We start from the raw sequence: 19,826 nt of genomic DNA on the forward strand, positions 1-19,826 counted from the left end.
ACTCAGTCCTCCGATAGCATACTAAGGATAGTGTGCATTGGATTCTATGTATATAATGTTTGCATGTCTAAAAACATCTTTAATTCTGGGGAGCTAATCAAAGAAAAAAAAAACTAGAATGACTAATATGCATAGAAGGAGGTATTTGGTCTCATCAGCAATTCAGAGAATCATGTCACAGGTAAGATGTGAGTAATTCTGTGGCCTGGGAATAGAGATATTCCAGGATAGTAGATGGTTTAGAGAGTGCTCAGGAACATGCATCAGTGATCCATCTAGTTTCAATAATATTCAGATCCAGTGTGTGTTGGTTTTCATTCTGATGGATTACACCTTTAAAAATATTTCATTTTGAGCATTGCGAAGTACAAAGTGTTATGCGACCCATTGCTGTGTCATTTCCTGTGTGTTAAGTAAAAAGGGATAATCTCTTCCTCCTTACCATCACCCAAGGATAAATTTAGACTCTTCATAGTAGTGAAAAGCAGTGTAATTGTTTTTATGGAGAAGAATTTTAATTAGAAAAAAAAAATACAAGTAACTCAACTTGGATTAGACTCATTATAGATGAGGTTCAGAGTGATATGCCAATTAAAACAATATATTTGAAATATTTAATGTATCAAAAATATTCAACTGTAGAAAATTCATGTATTTTATATGTATAGGTATAAAGCTTTAAGAGGAAATATTTCTAGTTTCAAGGATTTTACACACTCTCAGGGAAGAAAGACTCATTTACAAAGAAGCCCTTAGAAGGTGAAATGTGTTGAGGACTCTAATAAGGAGACTTGTTGGTATTTGATAATGGGGATTACTGCTAGTTGAAAAGCTTCATGGTTAGGAACTTGATGAATAAGATACTAACCATATTTAAAGTATGGATATCTGAAGTAAGTAGTTTACAAAGATTCACAGTGTTTCAAAACTCCAGAGAACACTCTGAGAGCTTGAATAGCTGAAATAGAAGAGAAAATGTCCAACTTGTACTTCAGGGCTTTTCTTATGGTTTCTAATGTTGACTAGATTTGCTGACCATCTTCTAATAAACAATTTATAATATTTAATTCTCCATATGTTTTTCATGTTCAGAGTAGGTAAGCTGACATAGTTCAATAGAATAAGCACATTTTATATTAACTGCATGTGCAATTCTGTAATTTTACTTAAAAGTTATTTTATCAGAAAATGTAAAGGTTACTTGCAAATTTATTTGAACTAGTGTATGAAAGCATCTTTTCTGGTGGTTCAGTGGTAAAGAAACGAAAAGAGTAAAGTGAAAGTGTTAGTTGCTCAGTCGTGTCTGACTCTTTGTGACCCCATGGACTATAGCCTGCCAGGCTCCTCTAGTCCATGCATTCTTCAGGCAAGAGTACTGGAGTACCATTTCTTTCTCCAGGGGATCATCCCAACCCAGGGATTGAACCTGATTCTTGTGCATTGCTGGCAGAATCTTGACCGTCTGAGCCACCAGGGAAGCCTGGAACCCACCTCCAATATAGGAGACACAGGTTTGATCCCTGGGTCAGGAAGATCCTCTAGAGAAGGAAGTGGCAACCTCCTGTAGTATTCTTGCCTGGGAAATCTCAGGCTCAGAGTAGCCTGTCAGGCTAGAGTCCATGGGGTTACAAAAGAGTTGGACATGATTTAGTGACTAAACAAGAAACAATATTTATAAAAATGAATAGTTTAATTTTAGTCCCTACTAGTGTTTTATTTTATTAAATCAGTTTTGCTTAAAACCACAGTAAAATGATTATACTGGTGATTTATGAGTGACTGGAATTATTTCATAAGGTTAGAAATGTGTTACTTTTTACAGTCATTTTTTTTTCCATCTTGAGGAGTTTGTACATGAAGCAGCAATTGCAATTCTTGAGATGACACGTGCCTTTCAAAGGCCACGGTTATGTATGTGAGAACTTTGTAAAGATGCCACTTGGGTATTTGAGCTGCTGATTGCATTTCAAATGAGAAAAGGAGGATTACAAGGGTACTTCTTGATGCTTGTACTTTCTAACTCACAACTTTAATATTCAAATGATATTTTACAGGTCGTTGAGTTCTCATCTAGAAAAATTTAATAGTTGTGGGGATTTTAAGGTTCTGATTACAGGGGAAAAACATGCTTATGACATCCATGCAAATATTCTCTCTGGTCCATTGACCAACTTGCAGTGATGCTATACATTTGTTCTGCCCTAAGATTTTTTTCAAATCACTTTCTACTCCTTTTTTCTTTAGATTCATTCTATTGATTCTATTTTATTTTCATTTAATTGATTTGGATTTAATGCAGAAATGATGAAAAGATCAGGAGCTCCAAATTCAGTGAAATATGTGTTCAAATCCCAGGTCTGCTATTTATCAGCTATGTCTCTTTAAGCAATTCATTCTGCTTTACTTTTCTTAAAAAATGGGACAAAGTATCATTGAGTTTATTAACAATTAGATGAAATGCCTCATGCAAAATGGCTAACATAGTGTCTGGCTTTCTAAGAAGTAGTCAATAATCTTGTCCTCTTCCTTCTTAAGTAAAGCTACTATTTCAGCTTTTCAGTACACATGCTAAGACCTTAAATTGAGCTGCACCACCTTTGGTGACTTAGGTTCTGGTTAATTAGTCATGTCCATTGTTTTTTAAATGTGCGAGGTTACAGTTGATTGGTTGTGAGTAATAATAAAACATTTGGAGGTGTTTTTTATTTTTTTTGGACTGAATGCAAAACTCCTACCTCTCTCTTCATTGTCCTTCTCTACCTTTGTTGATATTTAAATTTTTAACAGCATTAATTAGCTCACCACTCCATTTTACATAGGTTAAACTACATTGGTTCTTAATTAGATAACCTAATTCTTATGCTAAAATGATCAGAGCTTCTCTGGTAGCTGTCAGCTGGTAAAGAATCCACCTGCAATGCAGGAGACCCTGGTTTGATTCCTGGCTCAGGGAGATTCACTGGAGAACGGATATGCTGCCCACTTCAGTATTCATGGGCTTTCCTGGTGGCTCAGATGATAAAGAATTTGCTTGTAATGCAGGAGACCTAGGTTTGATCCCTGGGTTGGGAAGATCCCCTGGAGGAGAGCATGGCAACCCACTCCAATATTATTAGTGCTTCCCTAGTAGCTTAGCTGGTAAAGAATCTGCCTGCAATGCAGGAGACCCCAGTTTGATTCCTGGGTCAGAAAGATCCACTGGAGAAGGGATAGGCTAATCCTTAACAGCATTCATTAGCTCACCACTCCTAAAATGATCATGACTTATTATGTTGAACCATAAGAATTAGCTCAAACTAATACATTCAAAAAGAAATAATAACATTTGAGACAAGTTTAATAAGTATTGATTTTACATTATAATGGGCTTTGCATCAGTTCTTTATTCCTGTGTACAACGTGCATATATGTGTGAGAGAAACCGAGAAGTGATAGATGAACCCTGGTTTATTAAGAGAAAATGAGTCCTGCAGAAAGGGGTTATGTAAGTAGTAAATTGGGGAGGGAGGAAGGGAAGTCTATTGTTAGATTAAGAGGTAAATTTTGATTTGTCACCAGTTTCTCTAATTTAAATATATTAACTTGAGATGTTTCTTTTTGAATAAATGCCAGATCCTAATGGGTTTTTAAGGCAGTTTTTATGAAATGAAGATCAGCTTTAAGAGAATGCTTTGCTTTTCCTCCTTAACAACCTCAGCATTAACAGATAAGTTGAAATTCAAATATAATCTGACAAACCTGAACAATTTGCAGGTCCATAAATAGAGCATTGAGGGAGTTCATCAGTGCCTTGTGTGCATCTTCACTTCAGCTGAGAAAATCATCATTCCAGATAAAAATAAGTCTTTTCCTAAAACATCTCCACACATTTTCAACAGTCACTCAGCAAATTATCATTTCAGTTCTTTATATAAGATGATAATACCGCTGGCTAAGATAATGACAGTCAATTTCCCTCTTAAATTTTTTTAATTGTATTCATTTTTCTTATAATGTCTAATCCTACTCAGTGTGAAATATGCAAGAAAATCCCTGGATTAATGTCTTAATTACAGTGTTGGTTAATGTTGCTAGGTAGATGATTCTTCAGTGTTGAATATTTTAAAAAGGAGGCTTATTTTTTTTTCAACTCTCTGAGAAGATAAGCTAATTTTAAATGAATGATCTAGTTTTATGCACCCCTAATTCTGGCAGATGAACTATTTAGGGGGCAGGGATAGAGAGAAGTTCTGTATGACCTTAACAATTCGGACTTCTCTCACCAGAGTTACTGCAATGCTGAGCCTTGCTGACTTCCCCTCTTGCCAACATTAAAATGCTGAGGTCCTTGCATAGCACCATTTCTTAGGGGCTCAGATTGATTTCATTTCACCTCTTCCATCAAGGAAAGGACACTGTAATACATCTGTATTTTGCATACAGGTTTGCCTTCATGCTCACAACTTGTCTTCCAGTATCATTACTGAACTTTTATAAAGCCTTAACAATGTTGTGCTGGAAAATATTTAACCAGTTATCTAAGAATAAGTACACATGTATATTCATACATATACTTATTAAGAATTATATAGTAATATAGTATATATATGATACACATGTAATATTATAATGTCTGAACATTTATTGTGAGTTATATGGAACCAGTTGATTCTTACAAAATGAGTTTGATTTATGCTGACTTCTATCTGCAACCAGCTATTGCTGCAACTAATGAATTAATAACATTCAAACGTTAAGGATAATTGATATTTTCCTTTATGTTGATAAGACCCAAGTGAAATAATAAAGATATATGTAAGAGTTTTACTCATCAGTTCTGATGTATGTGATTTTTTTTGTTACATTGGATAATAGTTCTTGAGTACTGAAGGGAAGTTTTTCTCTGTCTTTTTTTTAATTCACAATGTGATAGCCGCAGACATGACATATTTTAATGAGAAACGTCTGTTATTAACATTTTCTCCATTATTTTCTTAAATCTAGACAATCAACACTGCAGTTATGAGGGTACTGTTTTCCAAATTTCAGGCTGAAAATATTCCCGCTATGGTCAGTGTGCCATCCACTGAACTTGGACCTGGACTAATTCGGAAGCTTACTTAGTATTTCCACCATTTGGATAAAATAGGTGGACATAATTCAAGACCATAGAGGATAGTAAAATATAGTAAAATAATTAAGAAGTGATAAAATCTGTATGTATTGCTTTTACTTTTAATACATTTTGTTTAATTGTGTTAGATTTTTGATATTCACCTTTATTAATTTCACCTTGAATGCTCACACATGAAGAGGTCTAGATCAGAGACAAATATCTTATTACTTAAATAGTAAAGCTCATCAGATACCCCCTTTGCCCCTGGCTATAGCCCTGGAATGATGTGATAAAAACTAGGTCAAATATGCCACCCTGGTAGCTGAACTCTATTTAAACAAAAAATGAAGAACAATGGATTTTCTCCATTTTTTTATAGAAGAGAGACAGTCATGCTCCTTCTCTCTCAAATAAGAGAGAGAATGAAAAAAACAAAACAAAATAAACACACATACAAACCCACTTTTGTTTCTCCGGGGCAGCTGGAAAGAGTCCTAGGTTCTCCCATTCTGGTATCTTACTCTGATCTTTGGAATGTAAATGCATCTTTCCAAGGGTCAGATAAATCCCAGGTGACTGTCTTTTCTGACCTAGATATTTCTGCAAAGTTTTGGCTTCAAACCTTGTGAAACCAAGGTTTGACATCTTAGGAGCTTAACCCAAGAAAATCGTCTCGGCTATTGCTATTAATATTTGGCTCTCTTAGGTAGGTAAGAGTTTTATTACCCTTTGGATCAGAGAAATAGAGAGATGGCCACAAACAATTCTCAAGGTATGAGAATGCTTTTTTTACCGAAGCGCTAAGAAACTCAGAGAAGTTTTATTTTTTCACAGTAAGTTTAAATAATGTATTTTTTCATAATGGCTGTGCTTAATAACCAATTTGTGAAATTTTAAGCAATTTTACAAATTTGTTAAAATTTCACCAGTTTTCTCTCAGGAGTCAATATGATCAGTCCAGGATCCTGGTGCATTCATCAACATGGTATACATGTAAGTTTCCACTAGACAAATAATTTGCTGTAAGGCAAAAGATATACAGAACAGGCTCTCCCCTGTGGAATTCCTTCAAAGTATCACAAGCCTACTCATGGTGAAATAGCTTCGCATATATTCATTCAGCGCTCCATTTGAGGGGCACACTTTGTGATGCCGGATTATTGTTCTATAGAACACCATTTATCCCTTAAAACAGGTTGATCTGTAGGGTTACTTCCTCCACTGACAATATATGAGTGGAGGAACTAAGGGAGTCTAAGTCAATGAGACCTCTTTCATATTATACTTAAGAATCTTCAGAAAATGTTTGCTTCTGGTGTCTACAGCTTTAGATTTTAGACTCGTAGATTTGCCGGTCCCAGTGCCTAAGACAATATTAAGCTAAGACTGTTGACCAACAGTTTTTGACTCCTGACACTAATAAGCCAACAGGTACAAAAGAGTTCTGCTCTACTGTCAGGCATTTGTTTCAAATTACCAAGAAAAAATTGGATGGCTGCTACATTATGAAAATAAAGAGGATTGTGGTAGATTGATAAATGATCCCCGAAAAATGTTTCTTGTATCTGGGATGTGTGAATTATGCAAAGGAACTTTGCAGTTGTGATTAAAATAAGGGTATTTAGATGGGGAGATTATGTTGAATTATCTAGTTGGGCCCAATGATATAATCACAAAGATCATTACAAAGACAGAAAGATCCTTACAAAGACAAGGTAGAAACAGAGCGAGAGAGTCAGAGATTTGAGGGCAGAGTGAAAGAGCTTACAGACAGAATGTCCTATAAACCCATTTTAGACTTCTGATCACCAGAACTATAACATAATAAATGTGTGTTAAGTCACTAAGTTTGTGATAATTTATTACAACAGCAGTTTGTAGGAAACTAATACAAAGGCTATGTCCAGAAACCTGAGGATTCATTGGGGAAGTTCTTAATAACAGAAGTTAGTGGGAAACTGACAACCTAACAAATACAAGATAACTTGTACCCAGTGTGTATTATAATTGGGATTACCTAACAGTTAAAAGTGCTCAACATGATCAACCCAGCAGTGAGTAGCTGCAAGAAGAATACAAAATGAGGGGTGAAAGCAAGAAACTATGATTTTCAACTTAGGCCTTATGGTCAGCAACAAAAGTGGAGATTATAGCAGACATGTTATATAGAACATAGGGTACATATAGTATCGTGTGGCCAACTAGCCATGACTCTGGCAATATTTGTTTATTCTAGTAGGAGACAGCCATTTCCATTTCTTAGTTATGAAATTCTGTTTTAGTTCCAAACTTTTTAGATGCTAGGAAAAATACTCGTTTTCTCTGCCAAATTCTGACCTTTTAAAGTAGAATATCCCATGAGGATGCCTATTTCCATAATGTTCACTTTGGCTCCTTTACAGTGAAGCTATAAAATAGAAATGCTGCCCCTGAATCTGTGCATGTACACATAAACTGAGTTAGTAGCTTGGATATTTAAATTTCCTTCTAGTAGGACAAGTAAATAGACTCTTCTTGTTTATCAAGTATGACACATTTTATTAGTACCTAAAAAGGATTTGGGGAATAGGAGAAATTTATACCTCAGAGGGAATCAGATATAATTAAGCAGTATTGTGGAATAAGTCATCTTCTGAGTGACTGTTATCAAGCCAATAATATACTCAATTAGATTTTCTTAGGATTGTTCAGGCAAGAAATACTCCTTGTGACAAACCCTTACCTTAGTTGTAAAGCAATGAGCCTACCACTTCAGTTAACCACTCCAGGACACATCATCACATTGTAATTCATACATATCTCATACCATCTCCATGGTACCCTTGGAGATGCATGCTGAATTCCTAATCAATGGGCTACTGGCTTTCTCTCAGATGGACTTAAATTCCTGCATCTCTAGCCCCTTAATAGTATTCACCATGGCTCTCACGGACTTAATTCTTTATAAATTGGAAAATCTCATTTTAATTCATTCTAAAAATGAGCAAAATTAAATATTAGAAATATCTAGGCTTTTAACACACAAGTTGATTTTGGAGAGTGTGATTGTTTTTAGTTAAACAAGATGTGAAGTGAAAGTCACTCAGTCGTGTATGACTCTTTGAGACCCCATTGACTATATAGTCCATGAAATTCTCTGGGCCAGAATACTGGAGTGGGTAGCCTTTTCCTTCTCCAGGGGATCTTCCCAACCCAGGGATGGAACCCAGGTCTCCCACATTGCAGACAGATTCTTTACCAGCTGAGCTGCCAGGGAAGCCCAAGAAAACTGGAGTGGGTAGCCTATCCATTCTCCAGGTGATCTTCCCAACCCAGAAATCAAACCAGGGTCTTTCTCCATTGCAGGTGAATTCTTTACCAGCTGAGCTATCAAGGAAGCCCTAAACAGGATGGTGTGATATCAATTCCCATTATCTTCCTCACCATTCACTTGAGGGTTGAGATATATTTTCTGTAAAAAGCTGTTGTTCTGTGGACTGAAAACAGTAATAACATATGTAATTGTAAATACGGTTTTCCAAATTAGTACTGTGTATAGATTGGGCTTCCCACTGGGCACTAGTGGTAAAGAACCCACTATGAATTCAGAAGTTAAGAGGCATGGGTTTGAATCCTCGGTTGAGAAGATTCCCTGGAGGAGGAAATGGGAACCCACTCTTGTATTCTTGCCTGGAAAATCCCATGGACAGAGGAGTCTGGCAGGCTATTGTCCATGGGGTTGCAAAGAGTCAGACATGACTGAAGCGACTTAGTATTAGCACTAGTAGGTTACTAGCAGTTTCTCCATTTTCTCAAGAAAAGTGGAAAGAACAGTGTGAGACTGAAACTGCTATTGTTGCTTGGAAAGGGGAGCAGTGCCCTTTACAATGATTTTGCCAGCTGGACAGGCAAAGAATATTGATAACCTTTCTTATCTTGCCATCATAAAAATAATCTACCTTCCTGCGTCTCTGTCCTCTCTACCTTTGTTTCTCTAACAACAGAAGCATCTTTGCTCCTATCAAGGCCACGCCCTCAAAGTTTGGGCTGTATTTCATCATCAGTTCTCAAATGTTGATCGTTTAATTCCACCCTTCACTCTACATTGTTGACTGAGCCTTGTCTCCAATGAATTGGTATCAGTGCTCAAACATATTCTTGATGTTCAGTCCTTTGTTGTTGTTATTAATGGTTCTTAACCATAGATCTTCTTCAGCTTCTAAGCTTCTCCTTGCCTTCCATTCACTTCTTGGTAGAATGTTCTTTTATCTGATGGTTTGTGGATTTTCTCATCTCCCATTCTTCCCTCAGCTTTCCAATCTTTGTATTTTTTATCTATCAATTCAGTGAGAATAATTGTGAAAGTCATCAAGGACTTTCTTTTTACTAAATAAAAAGGTAATTGCTCTTCTCTCTCTCTCTCTTTTTTTTCCCTAATTGAGTTATCAGTAGTCTCTGACACTGTTGTCTGTCCACTTACTTGGAACTATTTCTTCTCATTACTTTGAGATAAAAGCACTCTCTTGTTTTTCTATCTCCTTGACTGTTGTCCCTTTCCATTTCCTTTCTGTTCTTTTCCTCCATTTAAACTCCAATGTTATAGTGCCACATTTTTCTGACTTGGCACCTCTTCTCTTTTATTTGTATTAATTCTTATTACATAACTTATTATTATTATTATTTGCTGCATTGAGTATTCACTGTGATGAGCGGGCTTCTCCAGTTGTGGTGCATAGGCTCAGTAGTTGCAACACACAAGCTTAGTTGTCCCAAGGCATGTAGGATCTTAGTTCCCTGACCAGGGATCAAAGCCGCATCCTCTACATTGAAAGGTGGATTCTTTACCACTGGACCACCAAAGAAATACCATTACATGGTTTGTTTTAAAGTCAGAATTTTATTTTATTTATTTTTTTTTTATTTATTTTTTTTTTTTTTAATTTTATTTTATTTTATTTTTTTTTATTCTTCCAATTTTATTTTATTTTTAAACTTTACATAATTGTATTAGTTTTGCCAAATATCAAAATGAATCCACCACAGGTATACATGTGTTCCCCATCCCGAACCCTCCTCCCTCCTCCCTCCCCAGACTCCAAACTCTGTATACCCATTCCTGCCTTCTTCCACAATTCCAGACTCCTTCCACCAATTCCAAATGTTAATCTCTAAATGGATGACCACTTGGCACCTCAGATTCAATATATTCAAAAAGAACTATGAATTGCTCTCCTTCACTGCACTCTGCTGCTTGTTAGTCTTCTACAACTCCGTGTTTGTGCTCCATTGTTAGACCCTAAAATCTAGCATTTACACTTCATTTCCTTTTACTCCTCACTCCCACATCATCCCATCCTATTGTATCTCTCTCTAAAACATATCTCGGAACTGTCCTTTTCTCTCCATTTTCAACTAATAACCACTTTTGCCCAAATTCCTGTCCTCTCTTGTCTGGTCTCATTTCATATATTCATAATTTCCCCCTTTGTTGTCTCCTAAAATCTTCCCACACAGCCAGTAAAGTGAATTCAATATGGTAATTAGAAAGTGTTATTTTCTGACTAAAACCCTTCAAAAGCCTTCTGTCACTACATACTTATGACTCACTATTTATTAACAGAGTTGGAATCAGAATGTACTGTATTCAGAATGTACTCTGTACTATTTTACCATGCCATTCAAAATCACTCTTGGAATTTTCCTCTCCATTTCTGGTTATTTTCATGAACTAAATTCTGTAGATTTTTCTTGTTACATTCAGGTATTGACTGGCAACCTTATTTTCTGGTATTAGAAATACCGGATCAGTGAAATATCAGAATTATTCACTCTATCAAACAATTTAAAGTATCTCCCTCTACAGCTTAGGCCCAGTCCAGATTTTTGAGACTATCGCAGGAAAGAGAAACATGCTTTGTAGTGTCTCTTTTCCTTTCTCCATCAACTCCCTGACTTGATAGTTTCTATTCCTGGATTCTCCAGAATCTGATATAGAGGAAAGAAGAATTTAGAAGAAATGGCAGTCTTACATGACTTGTGCTGTTATACCTGTTGTTGTATCCTTTTGTGACACACAGCATAAAAGCAAGTTTGTGTGTTTGGGTTTTTATTTCTTTTGTTTTTAGATCCATCATTCTGTTGACACCTCCAACTCTGTCTTTTTCTGGTATGGATCATATTCCAACATTTGATCACTTACAACCCACCTTTCAGCTCTTCCCTCTGACACTGTTTCTGATGTGAGTTATTTCTGATACCATCATATCACAGGGACAGACAGACCTCTTTGGTGAGGTCCCACCATCTACTTCCTGTGCTATGTTGAAGCCAAAAGATGTGGTAAAGGTAATGGATGAAGGGAAACAGATACTTGATAAATAATGTATTTCTTTTGTCTGTCAACAAATTCTTCTACTGCTTTAATGTGATCTAGAGGTTTGTGATGAAGAAAGAGTTTCAATATGGGTTTTGATCCACCTCTTTGGCAGCTTTATTGTAGGTCAAGCACATCTTGTGGTTGTTGCTGTTGTTTTTCAGTTACTTGGTCCTGTCTGACTCTTTGTGACTCCATGGTCTGCAGCACACCAGGCTTTCCTGTCCTTCACCATCTCCTGGAGCTCATGTCCATTGAGTTGGAGATACCATCTAACCATCTCATCCCCTGTTGTCTCCTTCTCTTCCTGCCTTCAATCTTTCCCAGCATCAGGGTCTTCTCTAACTTTGCATCAGGTGGCCCATGTATTGGAGCTTCAACATCAGTTCTTCCAATAAATATTCAGGATTGATTTCCTTTAGGGTAGACTGGTTTGATCTTCTTGCAAGCCAAGGGACTCTCAAGAGTTTTCTCCAACACCACCATTCAAAAGTATCAATTCCTCGGTGCTCAGCCATTTTTATAGTCCAACTCTCACATCCATACATGACTACTGGAAAAACCGTACCTTTCATTAGATGGACCTTTGTTGGCAAAGTAGTGTCTCTGCTTTTTAATATACTATCTAGGTTTGACAGAGCTTTTCTTCCAAGGAGAAAGCCTCTTTTAATTTCAAGCAATTAAAGGGCCAGGAACTTTCAAGCATCTTCTCTAACACCACTCTTTTAAGCCATCAATTCTTTAGCACTTAGCCTTTTTTATTGTCCAGTTTTCACATCCGTACATGACTACTGGAAAAATCATATCTTTGACTAGACAGACCCTTGTTGGCAAAGTAATGTCTCTGCTTTTTAATATGCTGTCTAGTTTTGTCATAGCTTTTCTTCCAAGGAGCAAGCCTCTTTTAATTGCATGGCTGCAGTTACCATCTACAGTAATTTAAGGAGCCCAAGAAAATAAAGTCTGTCACTGTTTCCATTGTTTTCCCATCTATTTGCCATGAAGTAGTGGGACCTGATGTCATGATCTTTGTTTTATGAGTGTTGAGTTTTAAGCCTGCTTCATCACTCTCCTTTTTCACTTTGAAGAAACTCTTTATTTCCTCTTTGCTTTCTGCCATAAGGGTGGTGTCAACTGCATATCTGAGGCTATTGATATTTCTCCTGGGAATCTTGATTCCATCTTGTGGTTCTTGCCTCTTATTGTTTCCAGCTTGTAGGAAACATATAAAATCACACACACCAGAAATCATCTCCTTAATGGGTGATTGCATGTATTATAAATCTAGTTTTTTCATCTCGTTCACATAGTTTAACAAGACTTGGCTCTTGCTTGTCTCTCCTACCACATCTTACAGCACCCTCTCCATCACACTCATGCTCAAACAGCACTGGCTTTACATCAGAGCCTTAAACAGAAGCTTGTTCTTACATTAAGATGTTTTGTTTGCTATTCCTTCTTTTTGAAATAATCTTTCTCATGATATTTCCATGGAAGAATCCTTTTTGTTTAGTGCTTTGGTTAAATACCCATTTCTCAGAGAAGCATTCCTTGATATTCCTATCTGTAGTAGCAACGAAGCTACTGTTACAACAAACCTATCACATTTCTGTAGAATATGTCCTTCCCCTTTCTCTCAGGCAACCATTCCACTCCTGTCATTCTATCTACAAATACCTAGCACTTCATTCTTTTTCTCTTATTTTATGTCTTTGCTCTTATTTCTATGAGAAACAAGAAACATTAGTAAGGGTACTACAGCATCTTCCTATCACAGCATCTTTCATCTGGTTCCTTCTATCCTTTGGTACTTGGTAGCAAGGAATGATGGGCTTCCCTTGTGGCTTAGTGGTAAAGAATTTGCCTGTGATGCAGGAGTCTCACAGGAGAATAAATTTCTATCCCTGGGTTGGGAAGATCCCCTGGAGAAGGAAATCACATCCTGCTCCAGCAGTCTTGCCTGGGAAATCTCCATGGACAGAGGAGCCTGGCAAGCTACAGTCCATGGGGTCGCAAAAGAGTCAGAGACAAATGAGCATAACAGCAACAACAAAACATAGCAAGGGATTAGGAATGAGAGAAGTTACTCTCTCCATTCACTACCTGTCTTTTATATTGTGTCTTCAGCCAAGTACATACCAATTTTCATGTCCTCTAGGATTGCTGCAAATCATCAGTCAAGAGTTGCATAATGATACACATATAGACACACACCTGTAATTAAAAACTAAGTATAATTTTATTCATCTATTTACCCCCATACCTTCATTAATTATGTTAGTGAGTCTTACTGGGTCTTATCTGAAATGTATCTTGTCTGTAAATTTGACCTTTTTTTTTTCCCACTTACAGTGCCACCACTAATATCTGTAATATTTACCACAAATTATTACCTGATAACCTCTCCTTCATTCTTTTCCCCTTTTTCCCTACCTGATTCTCATCACTAATGTACAGACCTCATGGGAGCACAGACCTAGCCTGACTTGTTTAGTGCTAAATCTTCAATTCTTATAACATTGCCTCTCATGCTATAGGTACACTGTAACTGTGTATTGAATAAGCAATTGATCTTCCCCTTTCTCAGAATGACTACAGGAAACTACAGTAGTTATTGCTATTGATCAGTTTCATCATCAGATCTCATTAATACTCATTGACATTTTGAGAGATATTTGGTTCTTTATGTGGGTTTAGTAGATCCCCTCATTATTCCTCACTCTTATCCTCAAGGTAGCTTTTTTACACAAGACTTTGTCAACCTGTAATTTTGTTGAGCACACAATCTTTATAATGTCTTTGTTCCTCTTACCCCGTTCACTTGATAAACTTGATCTCTGTACTTTCACTGTGGTTTCTCACATAAGCTCTTTAAACATATTGCAGTGACAAAAGTCATTCCATGAAGTGAAAATATATTGAATAATGTTTTACCAGACTGTTCAGTACATTCTTAGTTTTGAGACAAAGTAATAATCATGGTTAATAAAAAGACATCAAGAAGGAACAAAAGCAATATGTCTGGAAAAAGTGTATTGTGGCTAATTTATACCATGAATCATCTTACTTATTTAAATTAATGATTTATATTTCATATGCTCCCAGCAAATTAAATTCCCATAGGCAGGGCTTTATGATTTACCTAAGTGCTCCTAAAGAAAGTTATAAAAACAAGTGAGTATATTTAATTTAATTATCTATTGAGAATCTGAATTGTTTTTTAAGAAATTATGAGCAGCCTACTCATTTTAAAGTCCCCTTTGAGGGAAGATGGATCATCCATAAAAACTTCCTATCAAGTGGGAATTTTATCCATCTGACCCAGGAATAGGGAACTGAAAACATCTAAGGGCAGCAGTTAAAAAATGCAGCTGAAGCAGTGTGCCATGAGACTGAGTCAGGCTTGAAGAAGTCTTAATCAGGCTATTGCAAATTGCAGATAGGAAGGAATAGAGACTATGCGTAACTTGTTTTTTTTTTGTATCTCCATGACTGGAGTCTGCTGTCTAAAGAGATACATCCTTTTGGAGTTCCTTAGTGGTTCAATGGTTAGCACTCAGCACTTTCACTGCTATGGCCCCAGGTTCAACCCCTGGTCAGGGAACTAAGATCCTGCAAGCCATGTGGCATGGCACCTCCCCCAACAAATAAGCAAGAGATAAGTGTCTCTTGTTAATTCCACTTTTATAGTCAAATATGAAATTGGGTCTATATTTTGCACTGTTGTATTCCATCCATCTCATAAGAATGTCTTCCCCTGATGGTCCTCTGCAATACTGATTTTTATTTAATCTGATCACAAATTCTACAAATTTCAAATTATGCTTGCTCAAGGCAAAACTTATGTGTTATCATGCCACTTGTCAATTTCTTTCTTCTTAGCTCTACATTCACCCTTCAGTATATACTTTTAATAATAAATGGACTCCCTTTAAGCATTTTTGCTGTGGCATGAGCATAATGTTATGTTTCCTCGTCAGAGAGCACTGGAGGTGTTTACAGGAGGAAGGGCTTTTTCTGTAATTTGCTTGCGTCAGGATGATGGGCATGTGGGCATCTTGTGGAGCTCTGGCCCAGTCATACTCACAGATCACATGGGCCCTCAATGACATTGCAGCCTCACCCCTAGCAGTACCCAACCTGTGGGAGCGCCCTCAGGCCTTCTGCATGCTGCCTGTTGTTGCTGATCTCCTGTTTCCCATCTGTATGCTAGAGAGTTGCTGCCTGGCCCAGTCACCATGGCCCAGTGTGTTGGCTTGGGGCAAGTAGTGAACTCCGCTATCTTGCTTTTCTGCTGTCCTCCTATAAGGAGGTCTGAACTTCAGCCAGCGGAGGGATGTTTAACAATTTGTCCTTTCTAAGATACTCTCTGAGGATTCTCTCGTGACTCAGTGGTAAAAGAACCTGCCTGCCAGTGCAGGAGACACAGGCTTGATTCCTGAGTTGAGAAGATCCCCTGGGGAAGTAAATGGCAACCCACTCCAGTATTCTTGCCTGGGAAATCCCATGGACAAAGGAGGCTGGTGGGCTGCAGTCCATGGGGTAGCAAGAGAGTTGGACACGACTTAGTGACTAAACAGCAATGAGGTAATATCCATCATGTATAGATACATATAGAGTTATCTTACAGCTATTCTCTTATCACAGTTGAATAATTCTTTATATTAAGCTATGTGGTTGCAATATCCTTACTGGACTGTAGCACCTAGAACTTAATGTGCCAAATTTAATTCAAGTAAATAATATTGTGTCCAACTTGGACAATACCCCAACTTTTCTTCTCATCATCTACTAGGTTACTCTCATGGCCTCATTTCTGGTGAGTAGAAACATTTACTTCCTGGGTTTCTATGGCATTTTGACCTATTTACCAATTAATTATACTTATGATTTTACTAAGTCTCCTTAGTAATCAATTTCTCTTTCATATTTAAATTAATGAAAGTTAGGACCATCCTGCTTTTTGTTTGATTTTTAAATGGTTAATAGCTATTGGATCCTAGGGTTAGGATTTCTTAACTAGGCTCAAATATTAAGGCATCAATAGTTCTCTGATTGTATTAAACCTAACAGACATTTAGATTATGCAGTAAGTGAATTTTACCCTTTGGCATTAAACTTATTTGATAACGAACTTTAAAGGTCATTAAACAGAAATCAGTTCTGTTAATATCTAAATGATTTTTTTACATATGTCCAAATTTGTGAAATTGCTTGGCAAACAATTATACTTTTCTGCCATTTTTTAATCAAATAAATGATCCAGTTTTATATATTGGATGAAACTTCAGAATACATTTTGAGATATTTTGAGACTCATTATTGGGGTAAAGTATTTTACTGGAAACCAGGAGTGGCTTTTATCTTTCATGTTTCAAGAAATACCATTAAAAATATTTTAAGTTCAAGGCACTTTGAGTAAATGAGAATAATAAAAGCATGCTGCTTTACAACTATTTTTTAAAATAAAATTATATACATTAGCTGAAATTAAGAAAAATTTTAGAATGAAGTCATGATTTCCATGTCACAAACACATTTATTTCAAACTTTTTAAAAAACATGTACCTCAAGTGTTATCCTTAGTATTCTAGGTATAAGATGAATGAGGTAAAATTCTGCCCTCAAGAGAGAATGAAGTGATTCAAACATATTACAAATTAGTAGCTCATGAGGCTATGGAAAATGTTGAGCATGAGCTAAAGATCAGTTCAGTCACTCAGTCATGTCTGACTCTTTGCGATCCCATAAATTGCAGCACGCCAGGCTTCCCTGTCCATCACTGATTCCCAGAGTTTACTCAAACTCACGTCCATTGAGTCAGTGAGGCCATCCAGCCATCTCATCCTCTGTCATCCCCTTTTCCTCCTTCCCCCAATCCCTCCCAGCATCAGGATCTTTTCCAATAAGTCAACTCTTCGCATGAGGTGGACAAAGTACTGGAGTTTCAACATCAGCATCAGTCCTTCCAAAGAACACCCAGGACTAATCTCCTTTAGAATGGACTGGTTGGATCTCCTTGCAGTCCAAGGGACTCTCAAGAGTCTTCTCCAACACCACAGTTCAAAAGCATCAATTCTTCAGCGCTCAGCTTTCTTCACAGTCCAACTCTCACACCCATACATAACTACTGGAAGATAAAAATAAACAAAAACTCTTGGAATTGATAAATGATTGCAGCAACAATGTAGAATATAAGGTTAACATACAAAACCAATTGCTTTTATATATACCAGCAATGAACAAGAGGATTTTTTCAATGGATTTTATAGGCTTTATTCAATGGCTCATGGATGAGGTGCAATCCCATCTAGCAAATTGAAAGGTGCTTGGATGAGCTGTGCAAAATGCAAGACCTTTAAAGGCAGACAGAGTGGAATGAGGGAGTTAATAACAAAGAATGGACTGTTTGTGACATGGTCACCTTTGTTTAGGAAAGCCTGGGGTCTATCAGTCAGACTGTCAGTCTGATGCTGACCAGGAAATTTTAGATTGATTGATTTAAGACTCCTCTCCTGGAAGAGGTTAAAACAATAATTAAGCTAGATATAAAGTTTCGATTTGGTGACATGGTTCAGTTCAGTCACTCAGTCGTGTCCGACTCTTTGCGACCCCATGGACTGCAGCATGCCAAGCCTCCCAGTCCATCACCAACTCCCGGAGTTTACCCAGATTCATGTCCATTGAGTCAGTGATACCATCCAACCATCTCATTCTGTCATCCCCTTTTCCTCCAGCCCTCAATCTTTCTCAGCATCGGGGCCTTTACAAATGAGTCAGCTCTTCGCATGAGGTGACCAAAGAATTGGAGTTTCAGCTTCAACATCTGTCCTTCCAATAAATACCCAGGACTGATTTCCTTTAGGATGGACGGGTTGGATCTCCTAGCAGTCCAAGGGACTCTCAAGAGTCTTCTCCAACACCACAGTTCAAAAGCATCATTCTTCAGTGCTCAGCTTTCTTTACAGTCCAACTCTCACATCCATACATGACCACTGGAAAAACCACAGTCTTGACTAGATGGACCTTTGTTAGTAAAGTAACATTTCTGCCTTTTAATATGCTATCTAGGTTGGTCATAACTTTCCTTCCAAGGACTAAGCATCTTTTCATTTCATGGCTGCAATCACCATCTGCAGTGATTTTGGAGCCCCCCAAAATAAAGTCTCACTGTTTCCACTGTTTCTCCATCTATTTGCCAAGAAGTGATGGGACCAGATCCCATGATCTTAGTTTTCTGACTGTTGAGCTTTAAGCCAACGTTTTCACTCTCCTCTTTCAATTTTATCAAGAGGTTCTTTAGTTCTTCTTCACTTTCTGCCATAAGGGTAGTGTCATCTGCATGTTTGAAGTAATTGATATTTCTCCCAGCAATCTTGATTCCAGCTTTTGCTTCATCCAGCCCAGCGTTTCTCATGATGTATTCTGCATATAAGTTAAATAAGCAGGGTGAAAATATACAGCCTTGACGTACTCCTTTCCCTATTTGGAACCAGTCTGTTGTTCCATGTCCAGTTCTAACTGTTGCTTCCTGACCTGCATACAGGTTTCTCAAGAAGCAGGTCAGGTGGTTTGGCATTCCCATCACTTGAAGAATTTTCCACAATTTATTGTGATCTGCACGGTCAAAGGCTTTGGCATAATAAAGAAGAAATAGATATTTTTCTGGAACTCTCTTGCTTTTTTGATGATCCAGCAGATGTTAGCAATTTGATCTCTGGTTCCTCTGCCTTTTCTAAAACCAGCTTGAACATCTGGAAGTTCATGGTTCACATATTGCTGAAGCCTGGCTTGGAGAATTTTGAGCATTACTTTACTAATGTGTGAGATGAGTGCAATTGTGCAGTAGTTTGAGCATTCTTTGGCATTGCCTTTCTTTGGAATTGTGATGAAAACTGACCTTTTCCAGTCCCATGGCCACTGCTGAGTTTTCCAAATTTGCTGGCATATTGAGTGCAGCACTTTCACAGCATCATCTTTCAGGATTTGAATTAGCTCAACTGGAATTTCATCACCTCCACTAGCTTTGTCTGTAGTGATGCTTCCTTAGGCCCACTTAACTTCACAATCCAGGATGTCTGGCTCTAGGTGAGTGATCATACCATCGTGATTATCTGGGTCATGAACATCTTTTTTGTACAGTTCTTTTGTGTATTCTTGCCACCTCTTCTTAATATCTTCTGCTTCTGTTAGGTCCATACCATTTCTGTCGTTTATTGAGACCATCTTTGCATGAAATTTTCCCTTGGTATCTCTAATTTTCTTGAAGAGATCTCTAGTCTTTCCCATTCTATTGTTTTCCTCTATTTCTTTGTACTGATCACTGAGGAATGGTTTCTTTTCTCCTTGCTATTCTTTGGAAGTCTGCTTTCAAATGGT

The sequence above is a fragment of the Bos indicus genome, chromosome 14, assembly GCF_029378745.1.
Source record: "Bos indicus isolate NIAB-ARS_2022 breed Sahiwal x Tharparkar chromosome 14, NIAB-ARS_B.indTharparkar_mat_pri_1.0, whole genome shotgun sequence".
NCBI classification, from domain to species: Eukaryota; Metazoa; Chordata; class Mammalia; order Artiodactyla; family Bovidae; genus Bos; species Bos indicus.